The 21,957-nt window shown below is 33.4% G+C and overlaps 1 protein-coding gene across 1 annotated transcript in view; it reads right to left on the reverse strand.

Moving 5' to 3' along the window:
- Positions 1–5,132, reverse strand: part of LOC148621921 (uncharacterized) — a 74,027-nt gene extending 68,895 nt beyond the window's left edge. The window contains exon 1 of the mRNA XM_088576782.1: positions 4,659–5,132. The gene's annotated coding sequence lies outside the window, so the exon portion shown is untranslated. The remainder of the gene's footprint in view (positions 1–4,658) is intronic.
- Positions 5,133–21,957: the final 16,825 nt, after the last annotated feature.

Here is a 21,957-nt window from a genome sequence, read left to right on the forward strand (position 1 = left end):
CTCAAATACCTTCATTCCTATTCTTTCAAAAGAATAATCGTAGGAGTCAGAATGCCAAGAAATAAACTGGATTGTAAATTATATCTTATTGATATCTTTAATTACCAATGCGCAACTTCAGATTGCAATTGTAATGCAAAACGATTATCTTAGGTGGTATGTACCAAATAGGAGACAAAGTTCAATTCAAATTAATAAACTGGTTGAAGAGCAGTGGTGCAATTTATAGATTAATTGAAGTGAATTGGTTCATCATTTGACTCCAAAACGATTAGTTTTGAAACGTCTTGAGCATTTATTTATAATCATGAACAATGTCATGGTTTGCTCTTCCACTTTAAAGTTCATGGATATTGTCTTGCAGTTAAATAGGTATTGCACTGAAACGCTCACATAATCTAACAGACAAGCGACAAGTATGAGTTTCTATGAGTTTCTCTCTGTTTGAAACTACCAGCGGTTGATATAAAACATCCCACTTTAAGATACAACGTTGTTTATTTTCGACATACTATAAAAATGTACTTTTAGAAATCCGATGGACTTTCTGCTTCCTACCGATCAAGATTTGAAAAAAAACAATTGAAAGACAAGTGAAGCAGTAAGTTCTTATATTCGTAGAATACATTTCATTTTCAGTAAATGAAGTCTTGTATGCTTAATTGGTTTGAATTATTTCTTTGTTTTCTTGTATGCAAAAAATATGGATCAACATCCTTGATACTGTTCTAGTTATAGTAGTGCTCAGCTTCCTATTAAAAGTCAGGCGATTAAAAAACATAAGAATTAAAAATAAAATGTCGAAATGTCGAAATCATTGATATGTCATTCACAAGAAAAGAACATTGTGGTTTTGACCAAGTTACTACCTTTACGGTTTCTTCAGGCTCAGTTCTCCCCCTCGAATATAAGTCAATAAAAGCTGAAAGCATAGCTTATATTATACTCATAAAATAAACAGTTGTAAAACATAAGCATAGGCGACGATTAAGTATGATAGCACTTTCAGAAGAATATTAGGGATTTCAACCACTCTTCAGCACATGTAGTTCAATGATGACGCAATAATGTGACAGACACGTTGATGAAACGGATTTCCGGCATTGCACACAAATCTAAGGTTGTTCTCTTCAAATATAGAAAGTGAGTCACTGTTTCATATTTGCATTATGTGAGGAATGACTTTACTAAAACTTGCATGGTTCTTTGACGTTTAAATTGGTAGAATATCGTATGTTTATTTTATCATATTGGAACAAATATTTTTGAAGGATTGTATTGCTGGATACTCCGGTAATCAGAATACAATCATAGATTCAATTATTCTCTGTTAAATGGACATGAATTGGTTTATCCAAGACGTTGATTCAATTTTTGCATAATTGCAAATGAAGTTCAAGAGTTTTACCAATAATGTCATCGAATGAAATGAAAGCCGCCACGTCTACATAGAAATGACTACAAAAAAGTTCGTAATACATTTCGAATTGACCAGAAAAACTACAACCTTATAATATACTGCAAATTGTATGTAGTGATTACATCGAGGAACCACTAGTAATTGTGGTCGACCGTCAATCAATTCAAGACAAGGAGACGACTTAATCAGAAACGTTTTAGCCAAAAATTAAAAATCATTTTGTACATGGCCTTACTCATCATCGAGCAAATCTCGATCGATATTTAAAGAAACAACCAAATTTGATTTTTTCATTACGATCTTTGTCAACGAGCGACTCATTGCCTTGATGTATAACACAAATCCTTAAAAAAAATGAGGTTTTTGACAGAGTTATCTGCCCTTGAATTGTTCATTTACAGTGTATTTTAAAGAAATTATAACTCGATTTACCAAATTGATATAGAAAATCTTTTTCCTTTTCCTTGATTCTGATGGTGCGAATAGTCAAATTACACTATCAAAATTATAGGTTTTTTCATTCCATGTTTCACCGACTGCCTGATTCTTGCAGGGACTTACACTTAATGAGGTGATGAAGGGTTTGATTTATTGATTCACTGTAGGTAAGAAAGTAATTAACATCAAAGATCGGATGGACATATTTTTCTCACGTGTGCGTTTACATAGTTCAGTATACGATAAAAAATATTCACCCGTTTATTAAAACACACAGCATTTTTTCCCCTTCACCAAATACTATGAAACATTTTTAGATGGACTTTTGGCAACTTACAAATTTCATAGCGTCTTTTCAATAAAAATTAAGTCAAAACGATAAACATTTTTCTTGATCTTAGTTTTAACCTAGACACTCGTTTAAGTGTAAGCATTAAACAATAAATTGCCAGTACTGTAATTATTCTCAAATTAAATACATTTGAAGACATTTGATTGATTTAAAGAGTACACAATACGCCCTTGTCTATGTAAAATCGATATGGTTACAAAAAAATCAATTATGGAAAGGAATATTCCTTGTCATTAAAATCAGAAAAAAAATCCATAACCGCACCTTTTTCAGGCCTTGTAAATCTAAGTTATTTTTGGTCTTCTGATGGATATTTCCTGTACATACAGATGTGATAATTATAAATCGATGAAGACTATAAAGCTACGTCTTTACTTAGTATACGACTGAAACCCATGCTGTAACCGATACAATTTGTTCTAAAGAGCTGTCGAAACCTCTTTCCTAGATTGATGTTCATTGCATTGTACAGCTATAATTGGATTGATCCTTTCCATTGGTGGTACAAACATGGTGTATGCTGGAAGAACACAATGCAATTACGTGTAATTTAAGACATTCACTAGCTTGCAATAATCTAAATGCTTCTATCTGAGCCTCTTACGTGTCAACATTCTCTCAATTGACTCGCTTATTTTAGGCAGTACGTTTGTTCTGAGTCTCGCCAGTTGTATCATTTTACTCTATTTAAGACCGTACATAGTGTTAGTTAGCTTAAATGTATTGTACTTCGAAGATAGTTCACCTTTCGTGGTCTATACGAAAGCTTAAAAAACTAAATAAATGTTCAAAGTTAAATAAAACAAATATTAATATGCTTTCTTCTGATTGTATAATCAAATATACATACTGCAAATGAAGTTACTTAAAAACTCAATGTAACTGATATATAAGCCAATAGCACTAAAACAGTATGATGTGTTCCGATGACAAACAGGTAGTTTAAGGTGAATTGTCTTGTCAGTAACATGAAAGGTATGCAAGTACTACACATATCTCAGTAGCATTCATTTACTTTCTTTTGGAGTTAATCAGTTTTAATATTAGTAAATTTTAAAGCACCCACTTTAAAAGATTTATTCTACTAAAATAATATTAATTTTCCAACCAACATAATATCTCACATTTACAAACTTTGCAAACCTCAGGCTGAATCCCTCATCGGTGCTTATGGATAATCCCTCGCTATATCAACGTTGATACGATTATTGATGATGATTTATTGTGACCCGTTCTCATCGATCGTATGCCTTAACTTCATTCATGATCATTTGCTCAGCTTTAGAAATACCATATAACGATTAATGGTGACTAGGTTTGTTCTAAGCATGCTATGAAAGGTTGAGCAGTACTGTGTACGCGCTTTTGGAATTTGGGGTCGAACTGTTTGATGAGAAAATTGATAGTTTAACTGTCTGTAATCAAAATCGTCATCTCGGCTCCTAACAGGAGTGGGAATCATAACAAAGGGTCAGATACACACAAATGCAAAAATGCACAAATTTATATTACGTTCCCATTGAAAGTCCGTCTTTTAACGTACATAAATATATATAAACTGGAAGAAAACCATACTGCAGCATTACCATTAGTCTCATAACTACCAAATGGTTTTGTTTCTTTAACTAGAACCCAAAACAGAGAAAATAGATATTACATTCAGGGACAACACTTGTTATAAACAAAATATTGATATTGAACTCTGAGTCTGCATGAACAGCTGTCATGCCGACATTGGTATCCTGATGTTCAATTCAAATATAAACTCTGGCAAATTACAGTCAAGTATGTTTTATAGATTGCTACTGATTCTACAGACATGGCTACTATATCAATTTATAAGTTCATCTTCATGTTATCAAGAAATTGAAGCATGAAAATTGCAATCAACAGTTCTATTAAAATAATTTCTTGTGCAATGTTTAATGCAACCTTTTCAACCGTAAGTTTCAAAGACTGGAACGAAAAAAAAATTCTTTATGTTGATTAATCAACACTGAAGTACATGTATTGCACTTACAAGTTTTCATTTAATGTAAACCTTCTTTTAAAGAATTCGATGAATTTTTTTTATGCAGACAGTATAGAGTTATACACTGAAGAAGAAAGTAATATTTTCATTTTGGATAGTGTACAAATGTAAGCAGACACAAACTGATATAACGAAAATAAATATAGCTCTATACAACTATGTTCTTATCTTGTTTTGTGAAAGAGTTCTAGCTGAACTTATTTTTCTACTATGAAATTAAAACACGTATTCATACATACCCTAAACTAATAATCCAAACGATATATAAATATCTTTAACCGAAATTGCTTATGTCTTTAAAAAGTCAAGTTCAAAGAGCTAACATCCAATTAATATAAAATTAATATCAATATTAAAACAATATTTAACTGAATATTAGAAATCTAAACGGTAAATCAAATAATTAAACAGTTTACCTTAATTAATTGATCAACTTTCACATTATTCCAGTGGTCGCTATGTTAAATTCCATAATATTTGTATTTCTGGCTTTCCTGCAATGCTACATTGAATAAAAACACACATACTTGTTTGCTTTTCGTTTTCAATATATTGATAAATCCTACTATCTACACCAAATAGTTCAATTTGTGTAAAATAACAGTGTTGTTAATACTCTACCAATAGTTGATTCTGCATCGTTTTACATCCTTCAACATCGATATTGTAGAGAAAATGTAGGCATCAATTAAACATATCCTCACTGATCAGTAATTAATCAAGATGTTTTCAGATAAATTATTGATTTGATTTGATTTGATTGATGATCAATAAGTGATCATTTGCCATGAAAGTAGCTTGTCTTGGAATACCATCTTCTTATAATCTCCTTTTAATTTACTTTCTTGCAGTTACAACGTTATCTGAAGTGTAAATGCCTTTCCGTTACAGAATTGTTGATTATATGTGTCTATTTATAGCCATTCCACATGTTATGATACTATTTTGGTCTTAAACCCTAGTCCTTGCGATTGATATATTGCGATTTCTTAACGCAAAATTTATTTTTTTTAAAACAAACCTTATTTCTACATGGATTTGTTCAAACATGCAAAACAAGACAAACACGTGTTTATCCTATCTATTGAAACCTGCCACTATTTTTACAAAAACAAATAATAAGAATAAAAAAAAAAAATAAAATAAAATAAAAAAAATAAAAGTAAAAAAGAAAACAAAATAAAAAAAATACACGGAAATGACCCTTAATGTTTAAAGTTTGAACAAAATACCTACATTGCAATCAATTCCAATACAAATTGCAATATTTCTAACTACATGTGCAAATAAAGAGGGCTTTAAGTTTATAATTTCTCCATTTACACATGTTTCTGTGAACCACCGAGATCAAGTACATTGGATATTCGATGTTCGATATTCGACATTCAAACTTTTCAATATCAAACTGAATATCAAACGGTAAAATTTTACCGTTTGTTATTCGTTTGATATTCATTTCTGCCTACTTATAAGAATGTAAACTCTAAATGAATATCCAATAAATATCAGAGGGTTATCTTTTTCTGCTCGATATTCGTTTGATATTCGATTCCGGTTTATATATTGAATACAGAATGGATTTGAATATCAAAATGAATATCAAACGGTAAAATTTTACCGTTTGATATTCAGTTTGATATTGAAAAGTTTGAATGTCGAAAATCGAACATCGAATATCCAACGTACTCGATCTCGGTCTGTGAATCATTTATAGCAAATGTAATAGGAAATGTCGTGTAGTTCGTGACTTAAGTACATATCATATCATAGTTATGATTTCATATTGCTTCCTGGTATAGGATAACATTTCTTAAAAATGTTTTCGGTGTACTTAGAGTACTTTCAAAAACTAAAACATTAAAATATAAATCCAATCACTTTTGAAAACAAAACAATAATACTGATGCAATGAATTGAGATTTTCCTTCTTATTCTAGACATACTGGGCCTTCCAATACCATTCATCTTCTAACACCTTACATTGATATCAATAGTTTGTCAAGGAGATAAATTGTGCTTGGAATTATGGATTCGTATTCCAAAAGAACCATTAAGATTACCATTTTTTCTAAAAAACAAATGCAAAGTATCTCTAGAAATAGAATCAAAATGGAGAAAAATAAATCAGTTCAAAAATCTGCTTCAATGCTGTCCGAGTCATTACATTATCATGAACAATATATTTTATAGATAATACAAGGATATATGGGGAAAAAATATTGAGATGTTCTGTTTGAATGCCTTTTCCAAATTACATTACTCGGTAAATCAGCCAAAACTACTGTATACAGAAAACAGAATCTAATTGAAAATTGCCTTATATTTGATGAATGCAGCACGAAATGGCATCGATTGGCCTAGCCTTCGTTACAAAGTATTTTTTTTCTTACTGTCACTAGCTTCTATGGATGATTTTGCATTACGTCAGAGCCATAACACAGCTGATGAATCACATCCCTATTCGGAATAAATGTAATCTTCGTTCTTCATCGTCCTTTATGGAATTATGTAATCGATCATAAAAACAATCATGAATTATAGTTATTCTCCCTTTGGATGTAGTTATAATAGGCTCCTAAAAGATTTTTGGATGCAAAACAGTAAAGAAAAACAACATTTACTTACTGAAGCTTTAATAAAGGTGCGTACAAAAAGAGTACTATTCTGTTTCAATGCTTTTTTCTTTCAATAAACTTATTCTTATATCAATTTACTCTGTTTATCTCAAAAGCAGTACTAGTTTTAATTCAAAATTGTTTCTGAAGTTAAGTAGTACTGATTATTTTCTTTTTACCAAAGTTCAAAACATTATTTTGAATTAAAAGGATTTAATTACAGCCTTCACCCTCTGTGATTTTTGATATTGGCTTTCTCGCGGGAATCTTAGGCTCGCCCTAACGGGCTCGACTTGAGATACCGATGATTAAAGCCAGTATCAAAAACTAATTGCCTAATATTCATCACAACAGTAGTAATCTGAGAGAAAGTATCAAACAGAAAGAACAGTTGACAACAAATTGCCGAATAATCATTTTAACGTGATTATCAACAACTTTCCTAACTTACCTTTTTGCTTTACAAATACTTCGTTGTAAAGTAAGTTTTAATTCATACTTCTATAAGAGACTATGCTATCCGAAAAAATATAAAATAATAAGATTGTTTAAACAATAGTACTATGTAAAATGGAAGCCGAATATGGTCATATTTATCAGCTACAGTTTGAAAATCAGTCAAGTGTATTTACACATTTAAATTACTTTCTTAAGAAATAAAAGCCGCCTAGTTTCTAAAAACATATTTTGCTAGAAATTTGTAGGCAGTGCCTTATTACTAATGACCAACACCTCTAATGTGTACCCTATTATTGTAGTACCATTGCCTGTATTGTATTCTAAACAAAGCTGTCTACAAATATGCAACATAACGACATAACAACCATATTATCCTCCTACAACTGTTAAATGCCAGAATTATCAAAATGCCATCAGTATATTAACCAATTTTACCATAGATTTTCTCCAAAATATTTTCATTTATAACGCTTTATCACGAACGTGGTGGCAAGGATACTTTCGCATTACTGATTTTAGCGTTACCGATGACAGTCAGTGCGACGCCTTTGCTAATTCCGGTTTAAACGACAAAACGTAGTCCAGGGTACTCTAACAAATCAGGTTTTCCGGCGAACTAACTTCAGAATTTTTTTTAAATAAACAGTAGAAATATAATCAACACAGCCCACAGATTATTATAAATGTAACAAGGATATTTATATGTTTACTGAAACAAATACTTTGTTGCTACATTATTGAAAAAAAATGAAAGAAAGGGCTAAGCAGAAATAAATTTCTGTTAGTTGATCTACATTTTCACTTCATATACATATCACAGGATATGACAAAATCCCACAATATGGCGACTTAAAATGAACTATGTTAATTGTTGATTTAATATATAGTAAAACTATAATCTGTAAGGGATTATGTAGAACAATGATACTTTCAATTAAGCTTCTAAATAAGTGTATGCTCAACCATTGTTTATATCATTACTACAATTTAACGGTCGTCATTGCAGTTTGGTTGACCGACCTAAAGCTTCTTTCTCAGAGATAACACAAGACACCTTACATTAAATTTCGAATCTCACCTGACAGACACACTCTGAACTATCATTAAATAGCTTTTACTCAGTTGCTATATGTCGGCTGCCGCTGGAGGAGTAAACCATGATTATCCTTCCGGAAAACTTGATGCCACCACGCCCGTTTTTTTTGTTTGTGTTCATGTTACAAGTACTTAAGTTATTTTTCGGTTTTCTTTGCTTTTTTGTTTTCCATTACTTTAGTTTTTTAATTATGTAATTGTGTTATGTTCAAATATGAACGGTGTGTATGTTGGTTGTCTCCATTTCCCGTTTACACGTTTTTGTTTTGTACTAAAATTTTGCTGTTTCTGAATACTTCTCTTGTTTTAATACAACGGCATACATTTTCGGTGATTTGTAGCTTTTAATTATAGTACACCAGGCTTTTTTTATAATGACTTCTTGTTTAGTCTAATTAAATTATCGTAGGTAGGTTAGACAGAGTACGGACTGTGTAGAATATTTACAAACTTTCAGTTTGCAGATCGGTAACAATAGATAGTTTCTTATGTTTTGCGGGATATAGTTTAAATCTTCTAAAATAAGAAAACAAAAACCTCAACAAGCATAATTCACTATGCTTACGCTTCTCCATAAAACGTATTACACCATGTATACTTCTTGTCCAATAAAAGCGAGACAACATTAGAATAATGTATTGTTGAGTATGCCTATGCTACTATGTCATTTATTAAGGGAAAGATTTGACAAGTAAGCCAGTCGCTCGTCACCATTAAGGACATAATCTTTATTTATTTTATACCAAACCTTAAGCTTAAGTTTCAAGGAGTTAATGTTATTATTACTCAGAGCATTCCCCCGAAGTATTGAATGACATGAGAAAAACAAACATATCTCCTTCGTTCTGACTATTCAAACCTTCTAACAGTAAATAAGAAAATAGTATCTGATATTGATTTTGTCTGTGGAACATTTACTATCTTTTCTATATTTGACGTAATTTTCTATACTGTTTGCTTGATTTTTAGGAGAAACATCACAGACGAGAATCATTTTGACGGTCAATGATAGTTTGTAACTGAATGTAATTGGAATGAGTCGTGTCTGCCAATCCTTAAAATGGAAACACATAATAAGCAATAATTTCACTTCTTTTGTACTAAAGTTAGGAATGCGAGCAGGTTTTAAAGATAGCCTTTAATTGAAAGTGAAGCGACTTTGAAATCAAACTTCCTCGAATCTGAATATCAGTTTCAAGAATTTGCGTGATTTTGAAAAGAGAAAGAATAGAAAATCCTTAATAGTTTGTACTACATTTGAAAAGGAAATGGTGAGTCCTTTATTGTTATTACAGTTTGTCGGATGTGAGATCATACAATAATAGCCTGTCTATTAATCTCAAATTGTGTTCGTATACCTAATGTTCCATTTCATTTTTATATTTGTTAGAAACATTCTTATTTCGTTCATAAAATGCACTTGCCTTCCTTTTTTTACCACCTCATTACTCATTCAGCACACTTCTTTGAGAACGATGAATAAATTTGTTTGATATTAGAACTGATCTGTCGTCTACGTGTCCATTTTCATGTCAAGTTTTCAATCTCAGCGAAGCCGCATTGAGTCACCTTAGTTGAAAGCTTGTTACTTTTGTGGAAAAGGTTTAAACCTCATCAAAATTTAAGGCTTATTTTTGTTTTAATGAAAGCAAAAATGCATAAATAAGCGTACATAAGTTAGTATTATTGATGTAAAGAATATGTCCTAAATATTTTTTTAAACATGGAAAGCATTCATCCGTTGCATTGACAGTCAGATAGTAATACTCTTTTTCTATTTTTTTTTTCGAACGTATAAATATCATGGCCTATTACAGCTGACAAAGTATTGAACAACTTCTAAGAAGAATTTAGCGTAGTGACACCCATTATATCCAGAAATCACTGTACTAGTTATTTAAATATGATTTAAACAGCTAAAACATTTCACAGGATTATTGAAATAAAACCTATATTAGGTAACAGAGTTGTAATAAATCAAATTAATTTGTTATTTTGTTTGGTCTCACTTAAAAAATGGACTGCAAATGACGTCTTTAGTTTCATATGATCAATTTAAATTACTCTAGCAAATAATTTAAGAAATAAACAGAAAACATGTAGCAATAATTGTAAGAACATTTCTTTTTTTTAAACAATTTAATTGCATTTTGCGACATTGTGCCATGAAATAACCAGCATGTTATCAAGTGCTTACAAAGAATAGTGTCAATTACTGCCAGAAAGCGACAAATGTATTTTAAACATTCAATTTTCCAAATATACATATATATATATAAAGGTCTGAAAAATTAAAATTTCAGATATATATATATATATATATATATCTAAATGAACTGTCCCGTACCACCATACATCGTGTACTAAGTTACAGTCCTAGATTAATCCTACGAGGGGGAATGACCCGGCCAGCGAAAGCTATATTTTTATATAGCCTAGCTGGCCGAGTGGTCTAGGGCGCTGTTGCCATAGATGTCATAGCAGTACGAGTTCGAGTCCCGCGGAGGGAACGACCAAAAATTTGCATCGCAAATTTGACAGTTCTAACATCGTTAGGAATTTTTCAGACCTTTCTATACGTTTACATATCTTCCCTGTATCAATTTGATCCGATGGAGCAGTGTAGCAAATAGAGTCGTCACATTCTGAGACGTTGTATATATATATATATAGAGCCTAGCTGACCGAGTGATCTAGAGCATCGTTGGGAATTTTTCAGACTTTTATATATGTATGTATATTTGGACAATTTTGACCAGCGCTAGGCTATGTATATATAGCTGGACGAGTGGTCTAGTGCGCAGAACTTTGTGCAGGCTATGTTGCCATAGATTTCACGGCAGTACACAAAATGAAAATATCGCTTTTGCTGGCCTGGTCATTCCTCCTCGTAGGATTTCTAGGGCTGTAACTTGGTACAGGATGTAAGTACTAAGTTACAGCCCTAGATTAATCCTACGAGGAGGAATGACCTGGCCAGAATATAAATGATGTTCCATTGTCAGTGGAATTCGTTTATTATATTTGGTAATAATAAAGTGTTATGTCACCTTCAATAAAAACCATCATAACTTTTAATGCAAATGTTATATATGTATCTAATGCACTCATTTTATTTGTATATACAGACGAAACGCAATAGAATCTAATAAGTACAGATGAATAATAGACAACTATGCTAATTGCTAACAAAGAATAAGAACAAAATCGCCATGCGATATTTGGTGAAAAATCTAGACCGTAACAGACTCCTTCCACTGACAATGAAGTAAAATTATGTATATAGGAAAAAATAAAATTAATATTTGTAAATTCCGTTAGTTTATGATGTTATAAATGTATCATACTACATGGTGCATTTATTGCATTTCACTCTACCTGTTCCTTTTTTTTTCTATTTGATATATACTTCACTGAATAATCTAGTTGTGTGGCTTAAATTCGTGCGTAAAAATTCAACTGCTCAAGAACGTTTAAAATGTTACATACAGCATTAAGTCTGGATTTGTAAAGCTTTCATAGGAGCTTTTTCAACGGAAATTAAATTCAACGCAGAAAAAAAACATTGAATTTGCCAATATGCTGTCAAAAAAAATATCACGACAGTAATGTTATAATCTATCGTAAAATTTAACATGAATAAAGTAAGAAAAGAGTGTAGGAAACCAAACTGTACGTTTTTGATTGGTCAAAGAATGCGTGTGATGTAATAAATACTACAGGTCTTGTGACATATATTCAAGAAGATAATCTAACTTAAAAGATACATTCGGGAATATAATTAAACTAAAAAGATACATTCAGGAAGATAATTAAACTAAAAAAAATACATTCGGGAAGATTGTTAAACTAAAAAAGATACATTCAGGAAGATTATTAAACTAAAAAAGATACATCCAGGAAGATAATTCAACAAAGAAATACCAGTATAGTTTCAATTTGTCAAAATGTATTTTTGATAAATGGATATTTTTCAAGTAGTTTAAGGGACCTACTACTTCCAGTTGAAAAGACAAATTTAGATGATGTATGTGACTGATGAAGTGACGGATTCGTTAAGTTGTAGACTTTATAAATATTATACAGAAAGTGTTACACGCATGTCAAAATCCAACAAAGCTCACTCTTTTTTCTTAATCATTATTGATGAAAAGTTATAGACCACGTAACCAGTGTTAGTTTGTCATTCGGTTGTTGTATTTTGAGATAAAAAATATTTTATATGTAATTGGCATTTATAGCTAGGGTGGTCGTTATAGATTTTGTTGAGTGATATGGAGAATGATTATATCAAAGCGATTCGGAAAACGCTGCTCCTTTTCGAATTTTCAGTACAAAACTAACGGTCAACAGCATATTTTTGGTATCTTGAGAATTAACAAAAACGTGTACTATGAAAAGAAAAATAACTCAAGTTCTTACATTGTTATTTGAGAAATTGCTTTCCTCTGATCTGATCGAACGTTTCCCTTAAAATTCAAACAAAAATATGGTCGACAGTAAATTTTATCGGAAGTCACTATCATACTTAAAATAGAAAAATTAAAATCAAGAGACATGATATATTTGTAAATGATTATTACTGTTTTCCTGAAGACATAAATCTTATAAAAAAGGACAAATCTCGGTTTAAAAATGCATTGTTTTTATTACAAACAAACACACAACAAACATATGAAAACATTAAAAGGTCAGTTCGAGTATATATATATATATTTATATAGCCTAGCTGGCCGAGTGGTCTAGGGCGCTGGACTTAGTGCAGGCGGTGTTGCCATAGATGTCACAGCGGTACGAGTTCGAGTCCCGCGGAGGGAACGACAAAAATTTGCTTTGCAAATTTGACAGTTCTAACATCGTTGGGAATTTTTCAGACGCTTATATATATATATATATAGACAACGTCTCAGAATGTGACGACTCTATTCACTACACTGCTCCATCGGATCAAATTGATACAGGGAAGATAACATAAACTTATAGAAGGGTCTGAGAAATTCCTTTCAGAACTGATGTTAGAACTGTCAAATTTGCGAAGCAAATTTTTGGTCGTTCCCTCCGCAGGACTCGAACTCGTACCGCTGTGACATCTATGGCAACACCGCCTGCACTAAGTCCAGCGCCCTAGACCTAGACTTAGTGCAGGCGGTGTTGCCATAGATGTCACAGCGGTACGAGTTCGAGTCCTGCGGTGGGAACGACCAAAAATATGCTTCGCAAATTTGACAGTTCTAACATCGTTGGGAATTTTTCAGACCTTTCTATATATATATATGTCTGAAAAATTCTTTCTATATATATGTATATGTCTGAAAAATTCCCACCTATGGCAACACCGCCTGCACAAAGTCCAGAGCCCTAGATCACCAGGCGGTGTTGCCATAGATGTCACAGCGGTACGAATTCGAGTCCCGCGGAGGGAACGACAAAAAATTTGCATCGCAAATTTGACAGTTGTAACATCGTTGGGAATTTTTCAGACCTTAATATACGTTTACATAACTTCCCTGTATCATTTTGATGCGATGGAACAGTGTAGTGAATAGAGTCGTCACATTCTGAGACATATATATAGATATATATATATATATATATATATATAAGTATGGTTGATGTGATAAATATTTTCTTAGAAACTTGTATCCTTTTCAGTTAATATAATTTCTTAGCATTTACTACGGTACGACAAAAGATCGACAAAAACCACGATTACATTATTATTACTGAAGTGAATAGCATTAGATAACAAATGTATGTTCATAAAAGGCAATTTTCCAATATGGCGTTATTATTTGTTTTTGTTATAGTAGGCATTAAAGTATTAATATTTTTTCTCATAAAATACTCTTAAGTAGCAATCTTCATAAAATCAGACTTATTGTGATTCATGCATGTCAAAAACCCACGGAATTTTATCTCGAATTCAAAAACAGTTCCAGACCACATCAGCAGTCTCAGTTTGTCATTCCGTTCTTACTAAAGTGTTGCGCCCCGTGCGGGTCCGGGTGTCAAAAGAATAGGCCTACAGCAGCGATAAGCTTGTCGTAAAAGGCGACTAAATAGTGCTCAGAACCCTAGTCGGGAGCTAGGGCGCTCTGCCCACAGAACAACTGGGTTGTGTGCCCCAGGTGGTTAAATGGGTACCCCTGGCGTGTTACATGCTGGGGTTGTCAGGCTATAAGACGGAAAACCTAACCGCAAACCATAGTGGTGCACCGTGTTGGGAATGATGCCACGTTCCTCGCACGTTAAAATACCCTGCTGTGGTATTCGGTAGGAATAGGAACCTTTGCGCTCCGCCGCAGGAGGCTAAATTGCCCGACTCTGCCCATCCCTTCCTATTTCTAGTGGCAATAAAAATACCGACCCTATTTTCCTTGTGTCCCATCCCTTTTTCAATTCATCATTTTATTATCAATGTCATGTTCATCGCCTGAAAATAGCTGAAATATTGTTGCTCTGGCGTTAAACCTCAATAATTAAAAACCAATCAATCTAAAGTGTTGCACGTTTAAAACTATATATATATATTGTGTATATAATTGGCACTTTGCAAGAGTTAGTGTTTTGATATAGTTTGATTTTGGTTGATTTTAGTGAGAGATGAATGTACGATTTTCTCATGAATACAAGTCAGAATACAGAAAGGACTGTTTTGACATAGCTTAACAGCCTTTGTTTGGTCCTTTTTTTCTAGACCAAAAATCACCTCTGCCACAGGCAGTGACTTAATTTTACATGGATTGGTACTAAATGCGTTTATTGAGTTAATGAACACGATTTATTGCCGTACAAGTAAAAAAAAAATAAACATGATGTTTTGATTAAAAATACATTTTCTGAAAAAAACAAAAAAAAAAATGGACAAACTTAGTTCCTTTGATTAACAGACTAGCTGCTACTACACCTTTTTATATTTCAATGTGGATATTATAGACTAAATTTGTCATCCCTACAAAACTTTTTCTGTACCAATGATGGCATTTTAGAAAAAAATGAATAGGTCCAACAAACATTGAGTCTATAGATTAAAAATCAATTAACCGAAACAGCTAATTAATTAATTAACAGTTAATTTTACTGTCATTTAGCGATTATTTATTAGCCGTAAAGAGACACTAAATTTATTTTCCCTTAAGTAGCTCGAAAATAATGAGATTCCCAGTTACTACTGTAAACCGTAATTTAGATAAAGCGAAACTATCGTACCGCAAAAAAGGCAAAAGGTAAAAGGTAAAAACAAACTTTCATACATATACACGTAAAGTATTTAGATACTAAATAATAAGTATGTTTCAGTGTACAATATTTGTCATGTTACAAAATTTAGAATTCACATTTTTTACATGAGAGATAGGAAAATGAGTTTTTTTTTTTTATATATATATCATTTATGGATAACTAAAGAATATAAAAGAAATAAGAAAGATATGACTGTAAGATAAACTTACCTGAGGACATTTTCTTCTTCGCCATATCGTTTCAATGAATATAGAATGTGTCATCGAACATCCTTTCCTACAATATTTTACAAAGATCTTGATTAAAATTGGAATTAAATTCCGTTCTGGCAATCAGCATCATTTAAATGTCTACTTCTGTTTATATATTATGCAATTTGAATGCTGCTCTCAAGAGTCTATTATACGAATTTGTGTCATGAAGTCTAAAGGTTTTTTGGCAAGAAAATAAGTGGTCATCAATGTAATTGCATGGTTTAGAATAAAGTACGCTATGGTATTCAAAACGTTTAATAATGTTAATACATATAATCGTACCCCATCTGTAAAAGGTGTGCAAGAAATCTGAATACTATATATTTAGCGTTGTAAGTCGAGTCTTCATGTATGAAATACAGAGCAGTAAATTTTATTCGGAAATCACCTACTACTTAATTAAGTCTGCATTTTTTCTAGTCCTACTTTTGTAAAATGAAGAATTGGTACACCTATTACTTAAATCTACGACAAATGCGATTACTTTTTATTACTTATTTTCTTTCAGTCAGTTCCTGCGCGTAGACTTAGCACCCATTTTATGTTTTACTCAAACTTAATGATGTAAGTTTTTCAAGTCATTTATTTTACAGATGTTAGAGGTAAAATGCCAGTATATAGGTATAAAGATAGTAAATATTCATTACCTGACAAGGACCGCTCTTTTAGGGGAGAACAATGAGTTATGAAGAGAAGGCCAGTGGCCATGGGATTGAATGATATTTTTTTTCGATTTAATAAAATTTGAAGAAATATTTCATTTTTGTAGTTCAGAATTTGCCACTTCTTTATTTTGCTGTTCGGATTTTTTTATGCACTTTAGGCAGTGATGGGGCTAGGGTAAGAATTTAGCACATTTTCACATTGTATGTAAACAAGCCACGAAAACGGCCAAAGAATGCCTTATGACCCTAAGTTTGAAAGTTGTTAAACATAAGTTGGCTTATAAATTTTAAAGAGTGATACATAAAACTGTTTGATGTTCAAAGGTTTATTCACAAGGGGCATCACTTAAAATATGAGTTTGCATTGGTAGCAATGGGAGTTTTTTCACTGAATTTATTCCTATAAGGTAACCATGCAATTTTACAAATGCAAACAAATACCAAGCTTTTTACATCTGTAAAAAGTAGCTATTAGTCAATTTTAGGATTTGGTACATAACCTGGATATAAGTCAACGCCTGAAAATTGTCACTTTTACATGCGAGTGCCCTGCAATACAGGTTTAAGTTCATAATTACCATTTTGACAGATAAGGGCCTAACTTTCTACAGAAAACCTCTGTTCTTGGTAGTAATGTAAAGCACGACTGAACTCAGATAATCAATTACTTCATAAAACAAAATAGCTGAAAATCGGGAATTTTGTCACTGCTTTCGTATTTTTGCTATTTTCAGAGCGTCTGTAGTGGTCCTAATTTCAAGCAAGTTCCCAAGCAAAGAGAACTAAACTTGTTATCTACGAACAATCTGTTTCTTCTAAAACTCGTAAATTTTAAATATATCATATTTTGCTTCAGCTATAATGAATAATAGAATATTAGTAATAAGAAAAGAAAAATGCATTTATACACTACCTCCGATTATTTAAACATAAATTAAAATGCCATACTTGCATAGTTATATGTGATTTACAAAACAAGTCCAAGCTTTAAACTTTAACGTCCACCTTTGCATTAATTTTTCACTAACGTTATGTTTTTAAAATCGATAACTTTTAGTTGTCTCTATATTCTCCCATTATCACATTGTTTAGGGTAATTAAAAGCTGCCATACATCAGTAAAGCAATGAACAGCTGCAGAAAACATCATGATATAACATTTTAATGATTACTTAAACGCTATGAAGAAACAACAAAAGTCACGTCAAATATTCTTTAGGTCTACCATTGGTACTGCTATAGAATCGTAACATAAGATTCTATGGGGATCCTCTACAAAGCCATCATTACAGAACAACATAGTCTAGAATACTTATATACTTATATTTATATAGTAGAAATTCCTAGAAACGCGATTGCATGATCAAACCTTCGAGTAAATAAACTTTAATCTCTTCAATCAAAATATTTCAAGGTGAAAACTTTTGTAAATTTAATTGCAGGCTTGCTAATAATTTGTGGGTGTGTGCGATATCGGCACCAAATGCAAAAGTCTCATATTCCCGCCATTTTGGCATCATTTGTTCTGAAAACTTATTTATTAAACGTGTCATAGTTTTTCTTTCTTCGTTTGTCTACCCCGCACTTGACTTTTTATGAGTAACTCGGCGGGTGTTTCTAGAAAAACAGAGGACGCTAACCTGATCCATGCTCCCAGTTTTTAGTGGAGTCCGTGTTGCTCATTTGCATTTGTTACTGTGTATGTATGATTTTAGTTACTTCATGTTCTTTGTTGTGTATGTCTGTTTTCCATGTCTGGTTTTTGTCCCTGGCTTACATTCTTTTGAGTACCGTTATAACCTTGGTTCAATCCCTAGATTATTCTGTCAAATAAATGTCTGAATAATTCTCTAACAAAAAAAAAAAAAAAAACCAAAAACAAAAACAAAAACAAACAAACAAATAAAACTATACAGTCATTTAAAAATAGTTTATATTTAAATTCGTGATCAGCTTTTCAGGCTTTTTTCGTTTCTACCATGGAGTACCTAATATCGGTGAAAAAGCTGTTTGTTTGTTTGTTTGTTGGGGTTAAACGTCCTAGCAGCAATATTTCAGCTATATCCAGACGATGAACATGAAATTGATGATAAAATGAACATGAAATGATGATGAAATGAAAAAGTTTGTTTGTTTGTTTGTTGGGGTTTAAAGTCCGAGCAGCAATATTTCAGCTATATTCAGACAATGAACATGAAATGGATGATAAAATGAACATGAAATGAAAAAAAAGGATGGGTCACAAGGATAATAGGGTCGACAAATTTTGATTGCCACTGGAAAAAGGGGGGATGGGTAAGGTCGGGCAATTTAGCCTCCTGTGGCGGAGCGCAAAGGTTCCTACTCCTATCGAATACCACAGCTGGGTTCTTTAACGTGCGAGGAACGTGGCATTTTTCCCAACACGGTGCACCACTATGGTTTGCGGTCAGGTTTGCCGTATTATAGCCTGACAACCCCAGCATGTAACACGCCAGGGGTACCCCATTCCACCACCTGGGGCACACATCCCAGTTGCTCTGTGGGCAGAGCACCTAGCCCCCGGCTAGGTTTCTGAGCACTATTTAGTCGCCTTATACGACAAGTTTAGCGCTGCTGCAGGCCTATTCTTTTAACACCTGGACCTGCACGGGGCGAAATGAAAAAGGGATGGGACACAAGGACAATGGGGTCGACAAATTTTGATTGCCACTAGAAAAAGGGAGAGGTGGGTAGAGTCGGGCAATTTAGCCTCCTGTGGCGGAGCTCTATGGTTCCTACTCCGGGAGAATACCACAGTAGGGTTCTTTAACGTGCGAGGAACGTGGCATCCTTCCCAACACGGTGCACCACTATGGTTTGCGGTCAGGTTTTCCGTATTATAGCCTGACAACCCCAGCATGTAACACGCCAGGGGCACCCCATTCCACCACATGGGGCACACATCCCAGTTGCTCTGTACGCAGAGCGCCTAGCCCCCGGCTACGTTCCTGAGCACTATTTAGTCGCCTTTTACGACAAGCTTAGCGCTGCTGCAGGCCTATTCTTTTGACACCCGGACCTGCACGGGTCCGGTGAAAAAGCAAAAGTAGAGTATATGTTACCTAAGCATAATATGAAAATAAAATATTTTCTTGATTATTTTCTATCGTAAAATGTCTTTTTCGATAATATAACTCATCAAACGTCTTCCAACCACTTCTAACATATACATTTCTACATACTGAAATAAAATTTTTAAACTGTCAATGCGTTTGTTTGTTTGTTTGTTTGTTGGGGTTTAACGTCCGAGCAGCAATATTTCAGCTATATTCAGACAATGAACATGAAATGGATGATAAAATGAACATGAAATGAAAAAAGGATGTGTCACAAGGATAATAGGGTCGACAAATTTTGATTGCCACTGGAAAAAGGGGGATGGGTAAGGTCGGGCAATTTAGCCTCCTGTGGCGGAGCGCAAAGGTTCCTACTCCTATCGAATACCACAGCAGGGTTCTTTAACGTGCGAGGAACGTGGCATCTTTCCCAACACGGTGCACCACTATGGTTTGCGGTCAGGTTTTCCGTATTATAGCCTGACAACCCCAGCATGTAACACGCCAGGGGTACCCCATTCAACCACATGGGGCACACATCCCAGTTGCTCTGTGGGCAGAGCGTCCTAGCCCCTGGCTAAGGTTCTGAGCACTATTTAGTCGCCTTTTACGACAAGCTTAGCGCTGCTGCAGGCCTATTCTTTTGACACCCGGACCTGCACGGGTCCGGTGAAAAAGCAAAAGTAGAGTATATGTTACCTAAGCATAATATGAAAATAAAATATTTTCTTGATTATTTTCTATCGTAAAATGTCTTTTTCGATAATATAACTCATCAAACGTCTTCCAACCACTTCTAACATATACATTTCTACATACTGAAATAAAATTTTCAAACTGTCAATGCGAAAGGCACGAAAACATGGTAATTGAGAGGTACATACAGGTCATTAAATGGTATAAACGTTTAATTTAGATTACAATATACCATCCCAAAATTCCCTAATCTAGATTTCCCATACCCCAGAGACCACCTATTGCATTCCATTTTAATATATATTTTTTTCAATATCAAACAATAAAAATTAAATTCTAAATTCAGCCATATTTAACTTACTGTGTTAATGAAAAACAAAAAAAAACAAAACAAAACATAAACAACAAATAACAAATACAAACAAAAACAAAAAAAAAAGCAAAAATAAAATATTTTTAACCGATTTTTCCCGTTTACATTCAAGATTCTGTCATTCAGGATCACTACTCCCCAGCCCTTTGCACGATATAGGAGGTTTATACGCCATACAAAGACACTGTACTGATATAAGTTGAAGAAAGAGGAACTACCAGAATGATGGTACAATGACTTGTTCAAAAAAATCAATAACTGATAAATGTACTGAAACATTCTCATTTATACCAGTGTTGCTGATTGACATTTAAGCGGCACGTGGAAACATATTCATACAAATTTGTAGTAAATTAAAAAACGTTTGATGAAGTATAGTTCTCAGTTTATTTTCACAGCTTTTGATCAGCACGTAGACAAATAAAAACACGCCCCGTGCAGGTCCGGGTGTCAAAAGAATAGGCCTGCAGCAGCGCTAAGCTTGCCGTAAAAGGCGACTAAATGGTGCTCAGAACTCTAGCCGGGGGCTAGGGCGCTCTGCCTACAGAGCAACTGGGATGTGTGCCCCAGGTGGTGGAATGGAATACCCCTGGTGTGTTACATGCTGGGATTGTCAGGCTATAATACGGAAAACCTGACCGCAAACCATAGTGGTGCACCGTGTTGGGAAAGATGCCACGTTCCTCGCACGCTATAAAGAACTTTACTGTGGTTTTTTTCCTGGAGTAGGAATCATAGGGCTCCGCCACAGGAGGCTAAATTGCCCGACCCTACCCACCTCTCCCTTTTTCTAGTGGCAATCAAAATTTGTCGACCCCATTGTCCTTGTGTCCCATCCTTTTTTTTCCATTTCATCATCATTTCATGTTCATTTTATCATCAATTTCATGTTCACCGTCTGAATATAGCTGAAATATTGCTGCTCGGACGTTAAACCCCAACAAACAAACAAACATGTTCATCGCTCGCCTGAATATAGCTGAAATATTTCTTGCTCGGGTGTGAAACCCCAATAATCAATCAATCAATAAAAACACATGTTTGAAACAGCAAGAAAAGGTTTGTCGAACATAAACACTTAAACAAACACTGAAATCCATGTATCCGTGAGTAAGAAAACATTTTTAGCTTATCCGATTACATTGTCGAAGTTTTCATACATAATAATGAACCTGTATTTTAGAACATTCAATGATTTTCATATATGTTTCCAAATGTTAAATAGAATCTTTAAATATGC

The sequence above is a fragment of the Perna viridis genome, chromosome 3 (genome assembly GCF_037379345.1).
Source record: "Perna viridis isolate PV_CMFRI_1.1 ecotype Kerala chromosome 3, ASM3737934v1, whole genome shotgun sequence".
NCBI classification, from domain to species: Eukaryota; Metazoa; Mollusca; class Bivalvia; order Mytilida; family Mytilidae; genus Perna; species Perna viridis.